Source organism: Mus caroli, chromosome X (genome assembly GCF_900094665.2).
Source record: "Mus caroli chromosome X, CAROLI_EIJ_v1.1, whole genome shotgun sequence".
In the NCBI taxonomy this organism is placed as follows: domain Eukaryota; kingdom Metazoa; phylum Chordata; class Mammalia; order Rodentia; family Muridae; genus Mus; species Mus caroli.
Window position 1 is genome coordinate 101,428,835 of NC_034589.1, and position 13,973 is coordinate 101,442,807.

Below are 13,973 nucleotides of genomic sequence, written 5' to 3' on the forward strand. Positions count from 1 at the left end.
CCTTCTTTCTTTCTTTCTTTCTTTCTTTCTTTCTTTCTTTCTTTCTTTCTTTCTTGACCCCGTAATATTTTTGACAATTTCCTGCATATTTTCATATTTCGTGCATTTAAAAAAGTTAGCATGCAAATTATTTGGTTTCATTATTGTGTCTTCACATATGCATATAATGGTATTTTCTCATATATACTTCCATAGGAATCCATTCTTCCCCCTACTACTGGTTCCATTATCTCTCTCTTCAAATAACGTTTCCCTTTTAAAAACTGTGCCTTTATTTTTTTTATTTTTATTTTTTTGGTTTTTCGAGGCAGGGTTTCTCTGTGTAGCCTTGGCTGTCCTAGAACTCACTCTGTAGACCAGGCTGGCCTGGAACTCAGAAATCTGCCTGCCTCTGCCTCCCGAGTGCTGGGATTAAAGGCATGCGCCACCATGCCCGGCTAACTGTGCCTTTAATTAGAGTAGAATTCTACCACTTTCCTCCTCTTTCTAACTCTAACCACTCCCCATCATTCTCTCTGGAAACCCTCCTCTATCATCTTACCACTCTCAAGTTGAAAACCTCTTTTTCTTTGATTATTACTGTTACTTATGTGCATGTATGCATGTATATGTGTGTATACAAAAATACATATAACACAAAGAGGAAAATACAGAAAGAGGAGGGACAAGGGGCAAATAATGTGTGTTTGATAAAGCCTTAATAAATCATATTATTTTATATTTAATTGATTTTTATTGAAAATAGATTATTCTCTCATACAAAACCTCCTAACCAGTTACCCATTTCTCCACTCCTCCCAAATCCCCTCCACACCTTCCCTTTCCTCAGATTCATTCCCCTTCCATTTGCTTTTCAGAAAAGAGCAGGCCTCTAAGAGACAAAACCCAAACAGGACAAAATAAGATACAGATAATACCAGGCAAAGCCCTCATATTGAGGATGGATAAAGCATCCCAGTAGGAAGAAAAGAGTGCCAAGAGCAGCAAAAGAGACAGAGACATACTTGCTCCTTCTGTAAGGAGTCCCACAAAACACTAAGCTAACAGCCATAACATATATGCAGAGGACCTTGTCCAAACCCTCAAAGGCTCCATAATTGCTACTTCAATCTCTGTAAGCCTATGTGCGCCCTGCTTTTGTAGTGTCCTTGGTCTTCTCTGACTCCTAAAATCTTTCCACCCTCTGGTTCCCCAGTCTTTGAGGAGAGGGACACTATAGAGGCCACCAATTTAGACTCTTTCTCTGGCATAATATCTGGATGTGACTATCTGCACCCATTCCCACCTATTTCTAGAGGAAGCCTCTCTGATACTTACTAGACAAAACATCAATATGTTTGTAGCAGAATATCATTAAGAATCATTTCATTGGTTTATTTTTGTCTGTCATATTTGGTTCTGCCCTAGGTCTCTGGGCTATCTAGTCTCCAGTTCTTGGCTATCCATGCAGTTTGGGGCATGGCTGCAGCTTCAAGTTAAACCAGGTATTGGCCACTCTCACAACTGCATCACCATTGCTACAGAAAAACTTGCGGTCAACAAGATTGTAAATGGTGGGTTTTGTGGCTGGGTGGGTGTCCAGTTTTCTCTTTCTGTAGCCTGCAGAGTACCTTCTCTTGCCAAAGGCATTAGAACTTAGGGACAAGAGCTCCATGCAGTCACCAGCTCAATGTCTTTAAGTTCAGTGAGCTGTGTGATTGTTATTGGCAATGGGAACCCATTGTCAGTTTGTGGAGAGCAAACCTCTCCCTTAGCATCAACCTTGGTTGTTTAAGGATCTCCACAGGACCCCTTAGCCAACAACACAAATGTAACCCAGTCCCACCACTGGAATCCTTGCTTGGCCACAAAAGATGGCCAGTTCAGGCTCTGTATCCTCCATTACTAGGAGTCTTCACTAACATCAAACTCATAGATTCCAAAAAATTTCAATTGCACTGAGTTTCCACACTGCCCCTCAACTGCCCCCAATTCCAGCCATTTCTCCCTGCACTCTTTCCCTCTATATTTTCACCTGAACCCTCCCACTTTCATACCTACCAACCTGCAGTACACCTAAAAAATCTATTGTGTTTTCCCTTCCCTGGCTTGTCCATGTGCCCAACTTCAAGCCCTCTTCATTACCTAACATCTCTGGTTCTGTGTACTGTAGCTTGGTTGTCATGTACTTAATAGCTAATATCCACTTATAAGTGAACACATACCATATTTGTCTTTCTGGGTCTCGGATACCCTACTCATGATTATTTTCTTTTCTTGTTGCATCCACTTGCCTGTTGTGGTGCTTTGAATAAGTTTCGACCCCAAAGGTAAATGTGTTTAAATGCTTAGCAATAAGGAGTGGCACTAGGAAGAGGTGTGGCTTTGTTGGAGGAAATGTGTCACTGTGTAGGCTCCTATGCTCAAGCTCCACCCAGTGTGAAATCAGAACCTCCTTCTGACTGCTTTCTAATCATGATGTACAACTCTTTGCTCCTCTAGCACCCATCAAGTCTGCCTGCATGATGCCATGCTTCCCACCATGATGATCATGGACTGAACCTCTTAAACTACCTATAAGCCAGCCCCAATTAAATGTTTGTCTTTCTAAGTTGCCTTAGTCATGCTGTCTCTTCACAGCGATGAAACCCAACTAAGATACCTATAAATTTCAATATGTCTTTTTTTTTAACAGCTGAGAAACACTCCATTGTGAAAATGAACCATATTTTATCTCCTTTTTAGGTGTTTTCCCATGAATTTATTTATTTATTCACTTTACATCTTGATCACATCACCTTACCTCCAAGTCCCCCCACCACATGGCTTCTCCTCTATCCCTCCCCTTTATTTCTGAGAAGGGGAATTGCCCCTGGGAACCACACCAACTCACACTGGTACCTCAAGTCACTGCAGGACTAGGGACATTCTCTCCTACTGAAGGAAGACAAGGCAACCAAGTTAGGAGAATAGGATCCACAGAGAAGCAGGAAACAGAGTCAGGGTAAGCTCCCATTCCACTTGTTGGAGGACCCACATAAAGACCATGCTGCACATCTGCTACATATGTGCAGGAGGCCTAGGTCCAGCCCCTGGATGCTCTTTGGTTGGTGGTTTAGTCTCTGGGAGCCCCCAGGGAACCAAGTTAGTTGTCTCTGTTGGTCTTTTGATAGAGTCACTATCCCCTTCATGTTCTTCAGTCCTTCTCCCAACTCTCCCACAAGGCTTCCCAAGCTTGGTCTTTGGCTGTGGGTCTCTGCATTTGTTTCCATCAGCTGCTGGTTGAAGACTCATAGAGGACTATAATGCTAGGCTCCTCTCTGTGAATCCAGGCTCAAAGATACAAACATAGCCTGAGGCTCCAAGGTAGTTGAAGGAAGGCAGACCTGCAATGTTGTCCCTATTGATCCTTGGAACTACTCAGCACTCCCCCCGCCCCCACAGGCTCATCAAATTGGCAGGGATTGCTACTGCAGTCATTAATGTTCATCTCACACAGGGTTCCTATGTATGCAGTCCAGCAGTGACAAATATAGCTGTCGACAGTGTCTTCATATGTTGTGTCATTGTGATGAGGCTTTGATCAACAAAGAGGCATCAAAGTCTCACAGTGTGTCCCTGTGAATAACCTCCCCATGCAGATACAGTACTAGTTCTCTTCTCTATCCACATGTAGATCTCCATGGAAACATGGCTGACTGATACATTCACTAGAGTTGAGTTCACAGTGATCTCCAAGGAATCCAGGTGCATAGTCACAGAAGTAAGCCCTAAGAGCATTCTGGAATGTGGCACCATGTGAACATGGCTAGGATTCACATCCATCAATTTCTAGCTCACAACTCACACTAGAATACTCTTGAGGACAGACACATATATATCTTCCTGTCTTATTGAGGTATACAGCCTCATTCATCAGGAATCAGAAATACATCCATCTACTTCTAAGTCATACTGTCTGCCTTGGTATCCAGGCAAAGAGAAGCAGAAGTAGGCATTGATTCCATCCTATAACACATTCCCATTGTGATCTCACAGAACATTCCAGTATATCCAGCAGGGCAGATACAGACAGGGTGGTCCAGATCTTTATGTCAGGTACCTCCATGTTGGCAGGTGTTCCCTCCACAGGAATTAGTAGAAGTTTCACAGGTCAACCTCCTGTACCCAGGAAGACATTGACACAGGAAGCCTCTTTCTCCTGGAGTACTCACACAAGTGGTAATTCCTTGGCAGGTATGGGAGAAGAACAGGTCTTTTAGATCTTAAGTCTTTGTCCAAATTATTGGCTATGTCTAAGTAACAATTGTCTTGTGAAAAACCCTTGTGTATAGACTTGTTTTGACAAGAACTTAAAAGATACGTAGTATTGTTTTTATTGCAAAATGAATCCTGGCACCTCAAATCACTACAGGACTAGAAACATTACATTCTTTCCCACTGAGGCCAGTCAAGATAGCCCAGTTACGGGAGCAGGATCCACAAGCAGACAGGTAATGGAGTCAGGCTAAGCCCCCATTTCAGTTGTTGGGGACCCTCATGAAGATCATGCTGCACATCTGCTACAAATATACAGCAGGCCTAGGTCTGTTCCCATCAGTTTTTGGTTAGAGACGTTCATAGGTCAGTTATGCTAGGCTCCTGTCAGTAAGCATGCCAGAATATCTTTAAGAGTTTCCAGGATTGGTTCTTGCCCATGGGATGAATCTCAACCTGGGCCAGTCATTGGTTGGCCACTTCCTTAGTTTCTATGACATATTTGTCCCTACACTTCTTATAGGCAGGGCAAATTTGGGGATGAAAGTTTTGTGGGTGGGTCAGTGTCCTTATTCCTCCACTGGGTGGCCTGCCTGGCTACAGGAAGAGGTTACTTCAGGCTTTATATATCCTACTGCTAGAAGTCTCAGCTATAGTCATCCCCATAGGCTCTCTGGAGCCTCCCCCATCCCAGGTCTCTGGCATATCCTACAGATCCCCCCCTTCCTTCCCTCCTTTGCCAATTTCTGGTCACTCTCCTGGCTCTACATACATCTGATCCCACTCTGTTTCCCCTCCCCATTCCCTCTCCCACTCAGTTCCATCCATCTATCCATGTCTGATGACTATTTTATTTCCCCTTCTGAGTGAGATCCAGGCATCCTCCCTTGGGCCCACCTTGTTTATTTAGCTGTTCTGGGTCTGGATTTTAGCATGGGTATCCTGTACTTCATGGCTAATATCTACTTATAAGTGAGTACATACCATGCACGTCCTTTTGGGTCTGAGTTGCCTCACTTGGGATATTTTCTAGTTTTATCCATTTACATGTAAAATTCATGATGTGTTTGTTTTTAAAAACTGAATAGTATTCCATTGTGTAGATGTACCACATTTTCTGCATCCATTCTTCAGTTGAGGGACATCTAGGTTGTTTCAAGTTTCTGGCTATTAGAAATAAATCTGCTATGAACATAGTTGAGCAAGTACATTTGTGAGATGGTGGGACATCTTTTGGATATACACCTTGGAGTAGTATAGCTGGGTCTTGAGGCATAACTACTCTCAATTTTCTGAGAAACTACCAAATTTATTTCCAGAGTGAATGTACAAATTTGCACTCCCACCAGCAATGCAGGAGTATCTGCCTTGTTCCATGTCCTTTCCAGTACACTCTGTCCCTTGATTTTAATTAATTAATTAATTAATTAATTAAATTTACATTCCATCACTGCCCCACTGCTGGTCCCTCCCTGTCCTTCTCTCCCTCCTCCTCCCCTTTTCTTCTGAGGCCAGACAAGGCAGCTTTGTTGGGGAATGGATTCCACAGACAGATAACAGCTTTAGGGACAGCCTCTGATCCCATTGTTGGGAAACCCACAAGGAGACTGAGCTTCACATCTGCTACATATGTGCCTTTTTCCAGTTCATGTGTGGTCTTTGATTGGTGGCCCAGTCTCTGAGAACTCCAATGGGTCTATATGTTAGTTGACTCTGTTGGTCTTGCTATAGAGTACCTATCCCCTTCAGGGCCTTTAATCCTTTCCCCATTCTTCCATAACAGTCCCCAATCCCTCTGTCCAGTGCTTGGCTCTGTACATCTTCATCTGTTTCAGTCAGCTGAGAGCCTCTCACAGACCAGTTATGCCAAGCTCCTGCCTTGTTCTCGGTGGGAGCTGTCCTCCTGAGAGAGGCAGGCAGAGGTGCAGGGTGAGGAGTGGAGTGCAGATCCATGATTGCAGGTAGTGGTGTGGACCAGAAGGAAGTGAATCACATTTTCTTTATCCATTCTTCTATTAAGGAATATCTAGATAGTTTCCAGTTTCTGGATATGGTATATTATGAATATATTATATTATGAAAATTATTTATATTATGAATAAAGCCTCAATTAACATAGTTGAGAAAGTGTCCTTATGGTAGTATGGAGCATCCTTTGGGTATATGACCAGGAGTGGTATTGATGGGTCTTGAGTTAGATTGCTTCCCAATTTTCTGAATTTCTGAGGAAATACTGCACTGATTTTCAGAGTGGCTATAGAAATTTGCATTCTCACCAGCAATGGAAGTGAGTCTCCTCACTCTACATCCTCACCAGCATGAGCTCTTACTTGTGTCATTGATCTTAGCCATTCTGACAGGTGTAAGATGGAATCTCAAAGTAGTTTTGATGTACATTTACCTAATGGCTAAGGATGTTGAACATATCTCAACCATTTGATGTTCCTCTGTTGAGAATTATGTTTAGATCTGTACCCCATTTTTAAGTGGGTTATTTGGTTTGTTGATGCCTATTTTCTTAAGTGCATTTTATATTCTGGATATTAGCATTCTGTTGAATGTAGGCTTGGTGAAGATCTTTTCCCAATCTGTAGTCTGCTGTTTTGTCCTGTTGACAGCATTCTTTGTCTTACAGAAGCTTTTTAGGTTCATGAGGTACCATTTATTAATCATTGGACTTAGGGACTACACTATTGGTGTTCTGTTCAGAAAGTTATCTTCTGTGCCAATGCATTCAAGGCTATTCCCCAGTTTCTCTTCTATCAGGCCCAGTGTGTTTGATTTTATGTTGAGGTCTTTGATCCACTTGAATATCAGTTTTGTTCAGGGTGATAGATATAGATCTATTATTTACATTCTTCTACAAGTGGACTGGAGCTCTGAACCTGTAAGCCAGCCCCAATTAAATGTTGTCCTTATAAGAGTTGCCTTGGTCATGATGTCTGTTCACAGGAGTAAAACCCTATCTGAGATAGCAATCATGTACTCACAGCGGCTGCAGTTATTTTCACTAAACTTGTCTAATACTAGCTCTGTTCACAATCAGTCAGGAATTAAGAGTAGTCTCTTTGTCAAATGCTTTCCCAGCATCTATATGTACATCTCTGTATAGTTTTTATTGGAACATGATCCAAGATTAGAGCCAAGTGAAGAAAATTCTGAGTACTTGTGAGAAAACCCCAAGAATCCAAGACAGGGGGTCTTATGACCTCAGCTTCTTCAAAAACATACAATTGTTACGGGAATATGTTTTCATGCCCTGCCAAGGTATAGCAGATAGGAGTGTTTACTTCAGATTATTCATTACAATTGACTATTGTTATTTGTTTTATATGCCTCCATGGAAAACATATTTTGCCATATGAATCTTCTCTCTCACTTGTGGTTTGTTCTTGTGCTTGGACACTTTATTCATATGATCCCTTTAACTCTAACAGTATAAATTGTCTGATGCCCTGAAAAAAGTCAGATATTGCATGATCTTTATCAGCTTGGAATTCCAACAAAGATGAAAGTCAGGGTTACAAACAGAAATGTCTTATAGTTGTAAGAAATGTGAACTCTATTTTGCATGTTAATTATTTCTAAATTTATTTGGAAAGATTCAGAAGTTCCAAAGATAATGCCTTAATCACAAATGTATATTTATTTTCCAATTATGAGTATTGATTCTAAGACCTCTTATTATATTAGGCAGGAATGGTGCCTTTGATATACATCCAAAGTCCTCAATTTTTTCAACGTAACATTTTTATAGATTCTCTGAGAATTTTACATCATGCATCCCAATCACAGCACAGACCGCAAACATGGCCCCCAGCTTCAGTATGACCATGGACCCTCAGAGGCAGCCTGGGACATCAACATGGACTTATGTGGTAACACAGGCCTCTCATATCAACATGGGTTCAGGCTGCAGCATAGACCAGAGATATGCATATTGCCCTTGGAGGCAAGAGGTGCCACAGACATCAATACAGAACCTGGCCACAGTAGGACAATAAACCCAGACATGGCCCACAGTGGAAGCACAGGACCTAACATCACCATTGTCTCAAGTGACAGTACAGGATTCTCAGATCAGTATGACAAAGGTCCTCAGATTACTTTCTATTTTGAGATAGAGTCTCAGTAAATATTCTATGTTGGCCATGAGCTTTCACCTCCTAAGCAGTTAGGCTGAAATTTCAGATCTGTGTTATACTCTAAAATTGATAGCCTCTTTTTCTTTGAATATTATCACATATATTATGCATAAATATGCTCAAATATGTAAACACAACCTGTGTTTTTGTTGCTTGTGTGTATATGGCTCTAGGACTGACTACTTTGTATTGGGTAACCAATTATTGAGCTCATCTCTAGCAAAGGCTATTTTCCCCTCTCTCACTAGATACTAGTTGCCATCAATAGCTATTTGTCTAGAGGTGGCCACCGAAGATTTTTCTCCTTTCCGCATTAGCATGTCTATTGATATTGCCATTGTTCCAGTCTTGCATATACAGATATTTCTAGAAGAAAATGTTTCACAGCAGACTTCTTGGTCTTCTGGCTCTTACAATCATCCTGGTCCCATTTACTGATATTCCCTAAGCTATAACGATGGGAGTTGTGGTGTAGATGTTGCCATTGGGACTTGACTCTCCACAATCCACTGATCTAATTGCTGGATTTTGCTATGGTCTCCATTTTCTGTAAAGAGAAGTTTCTTTAGTGAGGTAATAATTACAGGTATGCAGCAAAGGTAGCTTCTGAAGACAGGGGGGCTGAGCTTTATATGTAGGTATGCATAAGAAAAAGAATCTTGAACCTTGAAAACATTCTGCAACATTAACTTGTTTTCCTGTGACTTACTCATTTTTCATAAAAATGGATTACCGTAAAAATAAATAAAAACCAATACAGCAATAAAACTTTATTAAATTAATTAATTAATTTGCATCCCATATGTTGCCCCCCTTCTAGTTCCCCTCACAGAGTTATTCTCCCTTTTCCCTCCCCTTCATCTCTGAGAGGGTAGCCCTCCAGGCACACCCCCCCTTAAAAAGTCACACTGTGTACAATAAATGTGTTCCAATATTTGATATTTGTTAGTACTCAATATTGGTTGGTTTTTGTTTTGTTTTGTTTTTTGTTTGTTTGTTTTGTTTTGTTTTGTTTTCGAGACAGGGTTTCTCTGTATAGCCCTGGCTGTCCTGAAACTCACTTAGTAGACCAGGCTGGCCTCGAACTTAGAAATCTGCTTGCCTCTGCCTCCCAAGTGCTGGGATTGAAGGTGTGTGCCACCACCGCCTGGCCTCAATATTGTTTTAATAATTAACATTTTAGTAATGCAGAATTTTGGAGAGATATTTTAGTGACATTGTTTGCTTAGAAGATTTTTGTTGTTCTTTTGGGGAGACATATATCTTCCCTTAATCTTCACAATTCAAATCACTTTATTTCTACCTCCATTTTTTGATATGTTATTTTTGGCCTCACTTTCAGAACTAAATTATTTGTGTGTGTATGTTTTTCACTAGTTATTTAATTCTAAATCTGTTTTTTTTCTAGAATGTTAACTTTTGAAACACTATAAAATATAATTATGTAATTGTATTACAAATACTTGCCAAAACTTACAGAAAACATAAACAGACTTGGACATGGGTTTTTGTAACCATTACTACATGCTAATTTCCACTGACCTTACTGCATATTTGTATTTTCCTAACCACAAATGCAACATATGAATTTTTCATGCTCTTTCAGCTCTAATAAAAGGATTTGTGCAAATAAATGATTACAAAAATTAATTCGATTTAATTAGGATGTTACGAGCAGCAATTCAAGAGAAAAGGAAGCTGGAAATCAGAATTGATTAGAAGCACTTAAACAAAATAGTAGGCTGTCAACATCCTACTAAGCATGTTATAGGAACTCTTACAGTTTTACAGCTTTTCTGTCAAGTCTTGATATTTCAGAGCATAAACAAAAGTATTAGTATAATTTGATTGTAACAACTTAATCTGTGGAAGAAAAAAGGTCCTCTTGCAAAGACTGGGAGTTCACATAAGGAAATTTTTAAGTAAATGTTTTCATTGCATACTATACACATAGCATTTACATAGAGCTAATAAAAATTGTCACCTGTGCTGTGGCCAGCACTGCTAGCACTGATGCAGTGAGTAGAATCATCATACAGAAATGCTACTAGTTCTTTTTATGTGATAGTCAGAACTATTTTCCTTCATCCTAAAGGATAAAAACTTTGTTAGCTTCTCAAGAGACATGCCAAAAATCATTTAGAGGAGTGTTAAGGCACAGATACCTTACATGCAGCAGTTTACTGCAGAGCTTGAGCAACTGAACAACAGGCACTCTGAACAGAAACAATGTCTATGTTTTCCACAACATGATTTCCAATGTACATGACATTCACAAAGATGCTTAAGATCATTTTTCTAGATAAAAAACCCTCAACTAACTCAGCTCTTTTTATATATACAAGAAAGAAAATATTTCAAAGTTATATGCAGTATTTTTTTTCATGACCTGAACCACTGGTTTGGCTAAGAAACATGAAAGAATAAAATGTAATGACCTTTTCTATTTTAATCTTCTATAGAAGAATTGCCAACTGATGAAACAATTGTTTCCCTTACATAGATCTACATTTAAATATTTGTCTCACACAGCCAAGAGCTACATTTGGCCAATTTTTTTTTAACCAAATGCCTCACATCACTCAATAACATTGCTTTTGATTATATTCGAATTCAGTTGAACTGTTTTGAAATATGATTATCCACAGTTGCCTTTGAATACAAACTTTAGTAGTGGGCACTTTTATTGAGTTCAGAATTTAAGACATCTTAATCTGTTATTCCACTTTGGGCTACATTTCCTTAAATAGTCAACGTGTGTGTGTGTGTGTGTGTGTGTGTGTGTGTGTGTGTGTGTGTGTGTGGTATTTAAGAGGGAGACAGAACATGAATTTGGGTGGCTAGTGGACAGGTGCTACAGACCAGGCAAAGTCTAGAGCCTCCCTCCTGGATGTTTGCCTCATAGTAAGGTTTCTATCAGTCTTCACTTCAAGCACCCACTTCAATGTACATTCCCTGGAATCCAGAATTAGTGAAAACTGGTCCATGTTTGAAGTGGTAGACATCAGAATCTTATTCTCTGAGTAAAAGTTTATTTTGTTTTTGTTTTTTTAAACAGGGTATTTATCGAGTGATTTCTACCTAACCACTGCTGTATTACTTTAGCTGATATTATTAAATAGTATCCATTGATGCTATAAAAAGAAATGTAAGATAGGATGTTTATAGAGTCAGTACATTCTGACAAAGAACCTCAGTATTTAATACATTGTGTCTCCTCTCTTCATCTGAAATCCTCCACCTATTTTAGCCTGTCCCTAATTGCTCTCCTACTTTCAGTTGTTTCACATTGTTTTTCTTGATAATCTTTTAAAAATACTTATTCTTTTAAAAATATTTATTCTTTGATAATTTCAGACTACATTTTGATCAAATCCTTTCCCACTCACCTAGCCACCCAAATTCATGTTCTGTCTCCCTCTTAAATACCACACACACACACACACACACACACACATATACACACACACACTCATAGAGTCCACAATTTGTGTTGGTTAACTACTCCTGAGCATGGGGACTGCCCTAGAGTGTAGTTGTTACAAACTATGTCACTTCATTGTAGAGATCTAACTTTAAGACATTATCTAATCTAACCACTATCAATTGCAAACGGCTTCTTAGATGGGATCGGGATTTTGAGCCTACTTGTCTCCATGCTGGCACTTTGTCTTGTTTGAGAATATGCAGGTCTTGTGTATACTGTCACCCTTGATACTAATTCTAAAATGGACCCCTTTCAGTCAAAAATCTGATACTGTCCAATGGGTGCCAAGAACATTCAATTAAACTCATAATATATTCTATATTTTGACCAGTAGATATATTTATATGGTCTCATCTTCTTTATTCCACATATACTAGTGAACCAGCCTGCCACTATCTTGGGCTTAAAAGGCACCTTACAGTAAAGAAAACATAGGCTCATTCCTATTTATAATTAAACCTCTGTTTCTCAAAAATTGGGCTATGCCCTGTAACTACAATGTTTCTGTGCTGCGTTCCAGGAATCTACAACCATGACTTTGTTCCACAATGCTGTTCATAACCATTTTGCCATGTTACCTTTGTTTCAAAAGGTTGTTATGACTACCTTGTTATGACTACCTGTTATGACTACTTTATGTTTACCTTGCAATCGTGTCTTTGTTTCAGGAGGTCATTTTGACTAAAGTGCAGTGTTTATGTTCTGCTCCTGTAACCTCACCTATCTTGCCTGTCAAATCTCCCATTTGGAAACCCCCTTCCTCTGAGCTATAAAAAAATCTGTCTTCCCATGTCCAATGCTGACTTCATGAACCCTACTTTTAAGGGAAGGCAGCCTGTGTACATGAATAGAAATGTTCGCTTCAATTAGTTGATTGTTTTAATTAATTTGGCCATGATTTTTGTCAGTGTTCTTTCTTCTTGAATAGTTGGGGTTAAAAGCACCACTCCTTTGAGTATAAGAAACACACAGGTTTTATATTATAATTTGATGCCTAATACTATGCTTTCACATAAAAGTATTTTCTGCTTAAAATGCCCTTAACTTTTCTTTCATTTGTTGCTCATCCTTGTCTTTAAAATCTACCAATGAGCAGCATAATCTATAAGAACTTGACAGATTACTTCCTGTAGTATATTCTTACAGCAGTCAGTCAGTATCTTTATTATGGTAATTGCTATGTAGAGTAGGCTTTATTAACTTAAAAACGTTTACTCAGTGCTGCGATTTTTGGTGTACTTGTCTCCAAAAGCACAGGCACGCTGTCTCATTTGCCATTGTGATATTCTATATCTGCCCTATCTGCCCTATGAAAGGTACTTTAGAAAGGTTCATAATGAGGAGAGTGGGGGAAATAGAAAGAATGAAAGAAAGGGAGAAAAATAAATAAATGATGTGAAAAGTACCAGGAGTAGAGATAAAGACAAGAAGGAAAGAAGGCATATAGGATCCATGTTAAAAAAAAAAAAAAAAAAGGAAAGCAGGCAAAAAGAGAAATAAAACCAGGAGAATATTTGCAGTTTCTTCACTGATTAAAAATAAAATAACATGTTTTAGAATCATTAAAGAGAAATTTGAAAGGACAAGCAAAAATTTCATTGTATCATCAGTAATTATCAAGGTGCATAAAACTTTAAGGAATTCTTGGAGCAGAATATGACCATTCTTTTGTGATTTTTTTTTCTTTCTCATGTATACTAAGTTCCTGGAGTTTGAAGTTGTGGATTGTTTGTCAGAGAGCTTGTAGAGCATAATTACACTCTTCAATTAAGATAGACTTCGTATGAAGCAGAATTATACTTTCCTTGATGTGAGTAAACTGTAATTTAATGCAAAAGGTTCTGCCATGTTACATTTTCCAGAGCTTTCCTTCATTCTTGCTTAGTAATTACAAATGGCTTACAAATAAACACTTGGGATGATTTCCCAACTGTTATGTATTTACTTATGAAGCTGGAACTTCCATCACTGGGACACTTAAGTGGTTTTGAAAGATTGTGTACAGGTTCGTTTTACAATGCATTTGAAGTTTGTAATCCTGCTTAAATACACAAAAATAGGAAGGATTAACAAACTGCCGCTTGGAAACCAAGAGACAACAGAAA

General features: G+C 39.2%; 1 pseudogene; it reads right to left on the reverse strand.

The window, feature by feature from the left end:
- Positions 1-3,279: 3,279 nt before the first annotated feature.
- LOC110286337 lies at positions 3,280-6,189 on the reverse strand (annotated as a pseudogene).
- Between the last annotated feature and the right edge of the window lie 7,784 nt (positions 6,190-13,973).